The sequence below is a fragment of the Sitophilus oryzae genome, unplaced genomic scaffold, assembly GCF_002938485.1.
Source record: "Sitophilus oryzae breed Bouriz unplaced genomic scaffold, Soryzae_2.0 scaffold_466_pilon_pilon, whole genome shotgun sequence".
Lineage (NCBI taxonomy): Eukaryota > Metazoa > Arthropoda > Insecta > Coleoptera > Curculionidae > Sitophilus > Sitophilus oryzae.
In genome coordinates, this window is record NW_022147047.1 from 842,934 (window position 1) to 857,128 (window position 14,195).

Consider the following 14,195-nt stretch of genomic DNA (forward strand, 5'->3'; position numbering starts at 1 on the left):
ATTTGATTTCAATACAAACTGTCGTTTCTCCGCGTCGTATAAGAGGTACCACCCTGTATGTAATGATGAAAAAAAACGTAAAAATTAGAAGAAATGTAATGATTTTTGCAATATAATTTTTGTTTGGATATAGGGAACATAGCATTATTATATCATCCTTTCATTTCTATCTTAAAAAATGAGAATGGAAACCGTTATACATTCTTTATGATAAATTACCTTCATTTTCCTTAAAGCGTATTATCCAGAAATGACTAAATGTTGCGTTTGCAACGTAGAGTAAAAGATTTTATTAGGAAACTGTAAGGGAGGAAATGGAGACGAATGGAACAGACATGAAGGATAATGACTGACGGGTCTTTAAATCGTTACGATACATTTTCTCTGGTAGAAGTTTCTGCGAAGCACCGAATTCTTAAAATTTAACATTTTTGGGCACATTTTTTTCTCTTTGTGTAAATTATAATAATATAATATTTATATAAAATTATATTGGTATAGGAACTCCCCTCTATCATTACACTCACTCGTCTTATTATTTCAAATCAATTTAGGCTTTCATTTTAAATAAGAGGCTATCGCTACTTATCTATAATGAAAGAAGCTATAGCCTCTAAAAGAAAAATAAAAGAGACTTTTTTTAATACAATCTAATAAAAATAAGTATATTTTGCATGCATTATCACACACTGAACCAATGAAACAACAAACAAAAAATGAAATATACAAAATACCATGTGAATGCGATAAATTTTATATTGGTTAAACATCTAGACCGTTAAATATTGGAATCAAAGAACATGAAAAGTATTTAAGAAAGGGCGACTTTCACAAATCTAAGATTTGTCAGTATTCATGGGACACAGGGCACAGAATAGATTTTAACAACGCCAAATTATAATGAAAGAAGCGATAGTCTTTAAAAGAAAAATAAAAGAGGGGTTCTTCGGCTCGGCATCATTTCCATCACTTTTAAAGAAAAACTTTGTTTCTGCCATATTGCTACTAAATATTAACGTTTGATTATATTCTAAACAACTTACTAAAACAACACATTACCTGTAAACGATACAATTCTCATTTTTGTCACTAACAACTGTCATACACAATAAATACCATTGTACTATTCAAAATACTGGAACGCGACAAAAATAATATAAAAATGTGTGGCTCATCGGGCTTATCCAGTCAATCCCGCCAAACACCATCTTTTGATGTCCACCTCGAATGACTCTCTATTCTTCTTCTTCTTCTTCTTTCTCAGCCTGGTTCCATCCAGTGTTGGATATAGGCCTCTTCTAGGTTTTTCCATGCTTCGCGATCTCTAGCCAATCTTATCCATTTTCTTCCCGCCACTGCCCTGACGTCATCGACCCATCTCTTTTTTGGTCGGCCCACACTTCTTGTTGTGCCCCTAGGTCTCCATAGGATTGCTTTTTGGGGCCATCGGTCTGGATTCTGTCTTGCCACATGTCCTATCCATTGCCACTTCAGACTTGCCACTCTTTTAACGACATCTATTAATTTTGTTTTTTGACGTATGTGGGTATTCCGTATTTTTTCCCTAATGGTGACTCCCAACATGATTCTTTCCATGGCTCTTTGTGCTACTCGTAGTTGTTCTGCTGTTTTTCGGGTAATTGCCATAGTCTCTAAGCCATACGTAAGCACAGGTAGAATGCAGCTGTTGTAAGATTTTTCTGTAGGTTCATGGGCACCTTTTTATCCTTGAAAATATCGCTCATATTTCCAAATGCTACCCATGCCAAATGGATCCTGCGTTTGATCTCCGTATTTTGGTTTTCCTTGCCCAGCTTGATTTTATGACCTAAATATATATAATGGTCTACGTTTTCAATAATAACGTTGTCAACTGTAATGTTATGGATATTGTTGCTCATTATCTTGGTCTTCTTCAAGTTCATTTTAAGGCCAATTTTCTGGGATTGGTCATTTAGCTCATTTAGCGTGGAGTTCAGTTCTTGAATGTCGGTGCTCAGCAAGACAATATCGTCTGCGAACCTCAGATGGCTAAGGTGTACCCCATCGATGTTTAGACCTCTATTTTCCCATTCTAATTTCTTGAAGACATTTTCCAGTGTCAGTGTAAATAACTTGGGAGAGACGGTATCTCCTTGTCTAACGCCCTTGCCGGCAAGGGCATGAGACTCTCTATTGGAGGATATTGGAGAATATTAATCACGTGGCAAAAGTCTACCAGAAATATAAATGTATTTAAACTGTTAGCAATTCTTATAGAAATAAAATACTCTCGTGCTTAAAATAAATTTATTATGGATGTCTTATTGGAATAAATAGACAAGCAACACTTTTCAAAAATAATAAGTAAATGCCAGTTTATTTTGAACGTGGTTCTTTTAAAACATATTGGGTAATAATTAATTTAAAAGGCCTAAATATTAGATATCCGATAAAATAGTATTCACTTTATTTCGAATGCTTTAATTTTTATTATGTGTATAAAGCAATATTATATTATCAGCAATCGTTTATGAAACAAATAAATAGGTAAATCGAATTCCATAGAACGAGTTAATTATTTTAACGTGATTTATTGTGCATTTTACAATGCATTTTTTTTCTGAGTGTATGTTTCCAACGGTAATGCCCCACTACTCGGTATATCCTCTAGATTGTCTTCTTGTGAACTACAATAATTAACTAAAAACAGGTGTAGGGTAATTGGATACGCTCTTCTAACACCTTAAAACAACCAAATTAAAAGGGTGTTCGACACCGTCTTTCATGTCACAGTCCATCGACCGGAAAGGGAACAAGATGAAACCGCTTCGTTCGTTAACACCACTAGCAGACACTTAGTAGGGCTTCTCCTTGGAGAAAATAGTGCTTTTAATCGTGTATTCGGTTACCGTACAATATAGTCCGAGTAAGGGATACATAATCTAGTCTGCTGCATTACGTTATGTCTGTTAAAGCTCTTTAAGGCTAAGTTTATTACTCTGACGTACGAACAAACAAACGTATTTTTATTTAACCCTTAGAATTTTTAGAATTTAGAATGAGTGGGAGGGGGGTTAATCACTTCGACCTTACAGATCCATTGTGTCCCCCTTACTTGAATCATAACTCATCATACAGTCCCAGGGCTTTGACAAAAGCCAGTATCTGGGACGGTTTTATAGAGGGTAGTTCTCCATCTCCAATATCAGTCGTACCAAAATTCATGGCACGAATGGTTGTCGTCTCGGCGCACTCAGTGATGAGGTGTACTGGTGTTTCCCCATCTTCCCCACAGAATCTGCATTCGCCGTTTCTTCTTAGTTTCAATCTACTGAGGTGTTCATTGAGGAGACAGTGTCCTGTTAAAAACCCCGTGACAATCCGAAGATTGTTCTTACTCAGACCCAGGAAGATCTGTGATTTTTCTTGATCATAAGCCCTCAGAAACTCCTTCGAGTGTCTTAGACCATTGCAAGATTTCCATTCCAGGTTGCGGATGGAATCTTCCAAGTTCTTGAGTTCCGCCTTGAGTTGGTTACCACTTGGAAAGCAGAACGGTTCTGGTCCAGTTAGTGGAGTGTTCGTTCCTTTCCTAGCTAGATTATTTGCTTTTTCATTACCTTCTATCCCTTGGTGAGCAGGCACCCAGAGTAGGAGGACTTTGTTATCTTTGCCTAATTTATTCAGCTTCTCTATGTCTCTATATTTAACCCTTAACGGCTACACTATATAATTTTCCCTTTAGTCGCTTCAGAGTCGGCAGGGGTACAAACCCTCAGGCAGGGGGACACCTCTAGTTAAGATTCTTTATTTAATAGAAAACAAAATATTTTTGTATCTCTCTATACTTTTACCTTAATACTAAATAATACCAGAGTTTACATGATTTGGTTAAAAATATACAGGGTGTCTCAGGCTAAGCGTGCATTAGAAGTTTCTAGAAAACTACAATATATAGATCGGAGATTTTTTGCACATTGTTATGCACATCATCAATATGGCGGCACTTCCGGAAATACCGTAAGTTGACAGCAACTTCCTCATTTTTTATTACATAGTTTCGTTAGTATGTAAAATTTTATGAATTTTGATATTAAAAACTCTATAACTAACATTAACCGTTTTTGAGAAAAAAATATTTAAAATTTTTGGGCGAAAAAACCTCCCTGTCAAAAAAATGTGTATAGCCTAAACGTCAAACTTAGTGATTACCACAGCCACTGTGACCTAAAGAGAAGACATGTGGCCGTCTATTTCAAAAATTAAATTGTTCGAATGTTATACAATAATGGCAGCAGCTGTCATGGAATTGAGCGATAAAGAACTTATCACAAATAATATTTATCAAATGAATACCCACTCTTTTATTTCATTAGCGAAAAGGTTTTCCAGTTTGTTACTTTTTGATTATACATGTTCCTATACCTAAAATAAATCGTTTTTAAGTTATTCAAGATAAGATTTTTTTATTTCTGACAAAAAGAGCAAGTATAGAAAATAACTGACTTAAGAATATTTTTACAGAATTTTATTATTCCGCCAAATGAAAAAGTTATGATTATTAAATTCGTCGAGAATTGAAAAAGGCCCGGTATCTCAGTTGGCAGTGCAAATATCGACAGGCAGTTTATGCCATTAAGCATGTCTCAGAAATTTGACATCTATGTCGGTATTGCTCTATCTACACACACCGGAAAAATCTAGGGATATCATTTTATTAAAGTTAAAAATAAATATTTTAAATAAACAACTACATATTTCTAGGTCGAGATTCTTTCTACTTCGATTGAAACGAAGTAGTCACACTAGTTTTTCTAAATTTGGGATATTTGCAGAAGTGTTTGTGTATTTTTTGTCAAATGTATAAAAAGCACCTAGCATCAATTGTTCGAATTTAACCTGTACTGTTGTTTTTATGATAACTGGCCAGAATTCATTCAAATAACTCTGTTTAAACACAGATTTTAATAACAGTATTAAACGACATTATGGAGCGTAGACGTCTTAACAGAGACGAAATGCTAAGGGATATGGGTATGCTCGAAGCTGGAATGCGCCAAATCGACGTAGCTAGAGCATTAAATACAACGCAAAGTGTAATATCGCGATTAAGTGCACGCTACCGTGAAAGTGGTGATGTTGCTGAAAGGCGCACAGAGCGACATCGCATTACTACCCCTCAGCAAGATAATTTTTTACAATTAAATGCTCGACGCCGACCGACTCTTACAGCACCAGAGCTTAGTTTAATTCTCCAGGAAACACATAATGTAACCGTCAGTCCTGACACTGTTCGCAATAGATTAAGAGAGGTCAACTTAAGAAGCAGACGCCCCTGGAGAGCTCAACCCTTAACGAGAGGAAATCGAGAGGTACGATATTTGTGGGCTCAAGATCATGTTCAGTGGTCGAATGAACAATGGGCCAATGTTCTCTTCACGGATGAGTCACGCTTTGGAATTCATCCGGATTCGAGAAGGCTTAGGGTATGGAGAGAACCGGAAAATCTTACTCGGTTGGATCATGTTCAGGAAGTGCACCCATTTCAAGGTGAAACAGTTATGGTCTGGGGAGGAGTCCAGTTAGGCCGAAAAACCGATCTCGTTTTTCTTGAAAGGTTTCTAACAGGAATCACATATCGCGATTTAATTCTTGGGCCTGTCGTGTTACCATATGCCAATGGTTTTGTGAGAAACTTCATTCTCATGCATGACTCAGGCCTCATACAGCCAGAGTGGTAAGTGAGTTTATCAATGCTCATCAATTAAACATCTTACCCTGGCCGGCACAATCTCCTGACCTCAACCCCATCGAGCACGTATGGGACGCGGTCCAAAGAAGAATTTTGAGAATGGGTATGCCTCGTGAAACTCGTAGGGATCTGGTTCGGGCCGTGAATGCAGTGTGGCAGGCTGTACCTCAAGAAGAGATTGACAACCTGATCATGGAGAAACGATGTAGGGCTGTAATGAACAGTAGAGGAGGCCATACCCTTTATTATGTAAAAATGGTTGTATCTTTTTTTTTTAATTCACAGTTTAGAATAAAAAAAATGTGTGTATTTTTTGAGTTCAATAAAAATCAAGGTAAATTTGAAAAATTCGGTAAATTTCGCATTTTTATTTCCAATACGTCCTGTAAACTATTTGTTTATTTTAATTTTATTATATCAGAAATGCAAATAATAAAATTTCTGACGATGAATGGATAAAACTGTAATATCCCTAGACTTTTCCGGTGTGTGTAGTTTGAAAATAGATTTTCTCTGTCAAAACAGACCAATTTCGACCACCCAGTGCATATCCAAAAAAGTCTTTATCCAAAAAAGAGCATTTCGCTACTTACACTGCAGGAAAATCTACAAAATAAAATAGTATAGTAATAATACAGCCTTTACAGAAAGTCTAAGAAATATGTTAATAAGAAATTTGTGTTTCCTTTTTATCTGCAAAACTACATACTGAAGTTTGATGCACTATTTTTGTGACACCCTATATGTTCCTATATATAAAACGAACGTTTTTTAATTTAGGATTATATTTTTTCTTCATCGAGTTTTTAAATAATAAGCCAGTAAAAAATACACTTAAGAACGTTATTTTCCGATCTTGAACGTAAAAGAAAATGGAAATCCATAAAATTCGCGGAAAACCTTCACCATGTATCGTTTTCCCCAATGAAAAACAACAGGGAAAACATAAAAAACCACCTATAACTCTGTCCTATATTATCTTGATGCGTGTATATGTCGATACGGTTTTTTTCATCCCAGTAGAATATCATTCTTTCCTTTATTTCGTGTACTCTTGTCTCTATTTTTTGTTTGTTTGTTTTTTATAAGATGTCTATGAATATTTCATGATACCACCGAACGAATATGAAGGATTAGGTTAGGCATAAAGGCGACATATAAACAGAACTCTATAAATATTTTATATTTGAATAATATACTTTTCTTTGTTCGTATTTTATAACAGGAACAACATAATTAATCATCCAAATTCTTAAATAAAGAAATAGATGTCTTACATAGAAGTGTGTACAGGGTGTTGTAACGTTTTTAGTTCGTTACATGTCTTTGATTATGATATATGATGTCTGGGCACAACCCTGTTATGGTTTGGCACAACCCTGTTATGGTTTGGCACAACCCTGTTATTGCTCTGTGGGAGCGCGCGCTGTCAACATCGCTTCTGTCAATTCTCTGTGATCTAACTTCACTTTTGGTTAGACGGTTTGACCTGTCAGACGCCATTAGTCCCAGTTTTTGAGAAATGGTGATTATTTAAATCTTGCTGTGTAATCTGAATCAGCTGCCATTTCGAAGCTACAGGGTAGAGTTACGGATGTTCCAACTTGTATTTGTATTTGGCTGGCACGTTGGCGTCCCTTTGCTTTTGTCTTCCAGAATGTCATTTGGAAGAAAGGACAGATTGTTTATTATTTATTGAGCCCTCGGGAGTATTTCGAGGGTCTTACGGACGGACTATTTACAAGGTACGGGTATTATCCAAGGTCCTAGTATTCCCTTGTGCCACTGTCTTATGGACGGATGTCCCATGGACAAATGTCCCCTGTAGGATTGATTTGTCTTCACATAGAGTGCCCCAGCGTCGGTGTGGCTTGAGCCCCGTGCTGCTTCACCCCCATTTCTAAGCCTGGATCGCCGACAGACAGTGCAGAGATGCAAGACCTCCTCGCGCTGCTACTGGTTGAAGCAGGGTTACATTAAAGAACAGCTAAGTGTAATTTTAAGTTCTAGTATTGCATTTAACACCTAAAATGTTTTCAGTCTTAAACAGTAACGTACATTTAAACTATAGCGTACAGACTATATTTAGTGGTTAGATTATTAAGAATATTTATGTCAATGCAGTAGTAAAAGTGTGATTTAGATTTTAGATTTCATAATATCACGCATTGTAATGGTATTACTTTCTATAGACATCATTATTACGCTATACTAATAGATGAATGACGAGATAGATTCTAGAATCTACAGGTTGCAACACATCTGATTGAACACCGTATAAATTTAACAATTTAAATAAAGTAATGCTACTTTTCTTATATTTTCTCTAATGTTACACGCATTGTATTTTCCTTATAGTCTTTACATAGAACGTATTTAATATTATTTACATATATAGTTTTATTCAACAGGTAACCACTATAATAATTATTAAAATTGTACAATGCTATTCACCATCAGAATTCGTCACGAATAAATATAGTCATTAGTTTTAAGTATTATACAATTGTGTTTTCTTTCTCTGTACATGCCTGGCGCCCAATATCTAGATATCTTTTGTTTATTATTATTGATTAATTTTCTCTCTAGTGAAATACCTTATCCACGACTGCTCTCCGATGAAAAGCTGCCGTTCGCAGTAGTAGTTGTTTTAAAAAACGCTACAGTGTTCCTCGCAAAGTGGTACAAAAAGTGTGTACAACCTCTCCCATTTTTTTTGTCAAATGGAAGATGCTGTAAACAAAATTTTCGTAGCCTTCTGTTTTTCTGAGCTACAGGGTCTTTTCGAAAATTTTGCAATTTGGGACACCCCCGTATCTTCGTTATTGTGAAAGGTATCAAGAAGGTGAAAACTGATTTTAGTAGAATCCAGTGGCGTTGTCTGTTTTCCTACGAAAAAAATGTTTTGGAGAATATGAGCTAAAGTTATGTTTTTTTCAAATGGAATACCTGTATATTTATAAATCATATGATCCGTCTTGCCTATGAGCTTTACAACATTATATATATCTATATATTTATTTTCACTATTTACTGCAATATTTAAAAATTTTCATTAATAGATCATTTTTATTAGTAGCCTAATTGATAATAAAAGAAACTAAAGAAATTAAAAGTACACTGCCATCATATCTGTCTCTTGTTTTATATTGGGAGCCACTAATAAATACTTTATATATTAAGGAAACTTTTAACACTCTACCGCTATTTGTAAATTTTGGAAGCTATTGTACCAGAACTTTTAGATATTCCTTTAGATAATTTACGTGAAATATACAGCAAATTTCAGGATGTGGGGCTTTAATTTTCTTAAATGACTATTTCCTCGACTATTTCGCAACTCAATGAATTGAGACTAATGAACCCATATAATAGCCTCCCTGATCTCCGTGTTTGTCCGTCCTCTTTTTTAGGGATTTTGAAATAATTTCCATATTTAGGGATTTTTGAAATATGAAATAATATATATCGTTGCAACTACTATTATGTGGAAGACCTGGAAAATGCTATCAAGCAAACTTTTAGATATTTGCATACCCATCCCGTTATTTTAAATCCCGTTATAACAAAAGATCTATGCAGCACATGGAAAAGCTATGCACAATTATTATTTGAAGACCAAAGAAAAGACAGACAACCTCTCAATTGTGAAGACTGGTCTGGCCCGGAAATTCTTGAATCTGAAGTTTAGCATGCTATGAAAGCTATGAAAAATCGAAAAAAAAACCGGTCATGACAACGTGCATGCAGAAGTTCTTAAAATATTTGACTCAAAGCATCTTACATATCTATTCAATCGAATATACGATACGGGCAAAATTCCAAACGACTGGCTAAAATCAACTTTTATAACAATTCCCAAAAAGACATCTCCAAAAGACTTTAGTGACTACAGACTTATAAGTCTAATGAGTCACGCTCTGAAACTTTTTCTTCGAGTCATGCATGCTCGAAATGTGAAGAAAAAAGCGGAGAGACAGTTCGGCTTCATCAAGGGGCTGGGTACCAGAGAGACTTTGTTTTCAATCAAGCTACTAATCCAGAAATGTTATGATCAACGCCAAGATGTCTTTGTGTGCTTCATAGATTATCAGAAGGCTTTCGACAACGTTAAACACGATATTCTCCTAAATAGACTGCTCGAGATAGGAATAGACGCCAAAGATATTATAATCATACAGGAACTATATTGGAACCAAACCGCGGAGATAAGAGTTAACAAAAATTTATCCACAGACACCTTCAATGTGTGTCAAGGAGTCCGCCAGGGCTGTATACTGTCACCGATACTTTTTAATATATACGTCGAAAAGATATTTCAAATGGCCCTGGAAGGAGAAAGTGGAGGAATTAAGATTAACGGAGTTCCAATTAACAATATAAGATATGCAGATGATACGGAAATACTAGCACCAACTTTAGAGGATCTCCAGCAAATAATAAATAAGATAGGGGACATGGGAAATCGTTTCGGTCTTAAAGTCAATGCTGCCAAGACCAAACTTATGGTAATAGGACGCCAGCCTACAATCAACACCGCATTGACCGTGGATGGAAATATTATAGAGCGAGTTCCACGATTTAAATATCTGGGTGCCATGATCAATGAACGATGGGACTGCGATGAGGAATTTAAACTTAGAACGAATTATGCCAAGTCAACATTTTTTAAACTTAAAAACTTCCTCTTAGCACGCAGTCTCCCGCTAACACTTAGACTACGGGTAGTAAAATGCTACATATGGCCCATCTTACTATACAGCGCAGAAACCTGGTCTCTCAAGGCTAGAACCCTGAACCGCATCGAGGCTTTCGAAATGTGGACTTTCCAACAACTCTTACGTGTACCATGGAACGCACATGCCACCAACGAAGAAGTTTTAGAACTGCAGGCTATGAACGAGAAATGCTTAATATAGTTAAAGAAAGGAAAGTCTCATACCTCGGCCATATCATTAGAGGAGACAAATATTACATTCCTAAGCTGATTCTACAAGGAAAAATAGAGGGACGGCGAGGCCCAGGAAGAAAACAACATTCCTGGCTAAGAAACATACGGGATTGGTGTAACATCAGCGACGCAGCCACCATATTTCGAAGAGCCGAAAACACTCTACACATTGTATGAAGAGTACAGACAATCGCCAACGTGCGGCTAAGCACAAGGCACAGGAAGAAGAAGAATAACAAAAGAAGAAGAATATTCAAAGATTCAGTTGTAACAGTTTCAAAGTAAAATATTTCAGTCCCAAATAAAATAGGTGGCTATTTAAGTAAATACCATTTTATTTCTTTTGTTATCTATCACAGCCTACTAATAAGAAAATTATATATCTTTATTAGTTTTAAATATTGCACTAAATAGTAAAAATAAATATAGTGTTGAATATTTTTAAGAATCATTTTATTCATAAATATACAGGGTGTTTCATTTGAGAAAACATAATTTTAGTTCAAATCTTCAATAAGCTACTGTATTCTACGTAAAAAGTTCTACAAGAACTAGTTTTCACCTTCTTGATATCTTTCACAATAACGAAGATACGTGGGTGTCCCAAATTGCAAAATTTTCAAAAAGACCCTGTAGCTCAGAAACACTGAAAAAAATATTGTTCATAATATTAATGAACATTGGTTATTAACTGTCGTTTCATTGGGACAATGATTTTTTTCATTAATATAATGATTTGTTAATCATAGATCGATGTCCGATTTATTAATACTATGAATCTAATTTCATCAATATAATGAAAATCTAGTTATTAAATTAATGTAAGATTTTCATTAATATAATGAACGCGTTCATTGTCCCAATGAACGCGTTCTTTATTTTAGTGCTGAAAGTTTAATAAACACATATTCATTATATTAATATACTAAATCATTGATTAATGAGTTGTACATTGTGACAATGAACAATGTTATTAATTCAACGAACACACTACATTATATTAATGTACGTGGTTATTAATATCATGAATAAAATATTAGGGCTTAAATGTCCGCCATGTTGCTCGGTTACTTTGGAACTTTAATAACGTCTGTGTGGTTGAGTTATTCAGTGAGGCTTTAGTTTCATTAGAGCGGTAAGTGTTCTCTTAAATATTTTAAATGAAAGTGCTATCGTATGGTAGTTAATTTGTTGTGCTGTCAAATCAAATTCCGCTGTGAGATCTCTGGTGTGGGTATTCATTAAAACAGCGGTTTCCAAATATGTTTCAGAAGATAAAAAACAAAAAGAAGAAAAACATAGTAACAAGTCGAGGCATGGAACTGATTATGGTAAATTCAAATGTTCTTTTAATATTTGGCATTTTAATTATTTTGATATACGTCTTTTAGAACCGGAAGAAGATTTTGAGACCTGCCTTCAAGCCCTCAAATTCGACAATTTAACATCGGACCCACTTGATGCAACTTGGAAAGCCCGTTGCAAATTCGTCTAGACGTTATCAAGTCTAAGGATACAGCTAATATAATGAAGAAATGGTCTTGTTATAGAAATCCCTCAGGATATCGACTGGTAAATTAATTTGCTTATTATAATTTACACTAAAATTAATAATAACATTACTATTCTCTTCGTTGATTCGAATTTTTTAATTTTTAATTTGTATAAGCTATTTCGAGTTTAATAAATTATTATTAGTTTATTGCACTTGTTTTTTATTAATAATCTACTACACTATTAGTAATTTTGTTACCTTTGTAGCTAAGGGCTTGTTCAAATGGAAATCTATTTATAGTAGAATTATTTCAGGTAGTTGGCTGGGAAATGACTATCAATGACATTTCATATCAATGACAGCGATCTTCATCATCGATTATACGGTGTAACAAGAGTTACTAATGTCGTCTTTTAAATGTCTAACTAAATAGGTTATGAAATTATTTCATTGTATTAATGATACGGTTCATTAATATAAGGATTTAGGTACATTATATTAATGAAATCTGTTCATTGTACCAATGAATGTGTTCTTCAAATTAATGAACTTAAAGTTCATAGAGTTTATGAATTACTTTTCATTGTGCCAATGAAATCGTTCATCGGCTCAAAATTAATGATTTAATTCACTATATTAATGAACTTTTTCATTATATTTATGTCGACTTCAGTGAACGAAGAAGGCTACGAAAATGTTGATTACAGCATCTTCCGTTTAACAAAAAAGTGGCACAGGTTTGTGCAAAAAAAGTCTATTATTGCTGATCCATAGTTAGGTAGTGAACACGTTAGTAGACATCTATGTCAGATTTCCTCTATCTAGTCAAGAAATAGAATCTGTTAAAGCAGACCAATTTCGACTACCCTGTACATCAGTCAAACGACTCTATTAAATTATTTTACATTTCAACCCGAATTGAATACACCAACATATTTATATTAAATGTTACATCTCCTCCATTCGATTTGCAGCAATTTTCCATTTCATTGCCTGGCGTGAAGGACACCTGCGTCTGCACTCACACACACCTCGACCCGTCTCGTCCCGCCAGAGAGCGATACAATGCGAGCCCGAGCGAGAGCGGCGCATCGCAAAAATCTAATTGAAAATTGACACGATGCGATAGGATTTCGGTGACGCGGCCTCGAATATCGATCGATTTGTCGCTGCATTTTTACGATGGAAAGTCGCGCTAACGGGGGAATCGAATTTTCCGATCGCGTCTCGCTGATATCGGACACTTTTGCGGTGCAATTGGAAGAGAAAAAAAAATTGTATGTTGAAAACATCGATTTAAAACATGTCTATACCTATGTGGCGGATTCATCTCACCAAAAAATCCTATATGGGTATTTCGCCACTGCAAGAAAATCTACAAAATAAAATAGTTATTTTTTGTAAACACTGCTGCGGTAAAAAAATGGAAAGGTTTCGGAAAGTTTTTCTCTTTCCGTCGTCGGAAGCTAAAAAATACAAAGAACCAAGAAAAAAACTATTTAAAATATTTAAATGCAACTATTCAATAACATTTTAGTTTTTTTAAACAGATACGTCTAGAAAAACCGTTGACGTTCTGTTTAAACTACATTTTATCAAGTTAAACTTCAAAATTAACAATTACTACCTGATAACAATTACTTAATAAGGTAAAACTAAAAAGCCTCAAACTTTCTGTATGATTATTTTTAATTTGTTTTTAATTTTTAGGTATGTTATGTCCTTTAAAATCAAAAAAGCGATTGCCATACATTACTAACTTTTACAGATGCAAAAGCAATCCATTTATCTTTATTAGATTGTATTAAAGAAACCTCTTTTATTTTTCTTTTAGAGGCTATCGCTTCTTTCGTTATAATTTTGGTGTTGTTAAAATCTATTCTGTGCCCTGTGTCCCATGAATACTAACAAATCTTAGATTTGTGAATGTCGCCCTATCTTAAATACTTTTCATGTTCTTTAATTAACATTTAAGGGTCATTTTTTTCCATAACAAGGGGCCGTCCTCTGCCGGA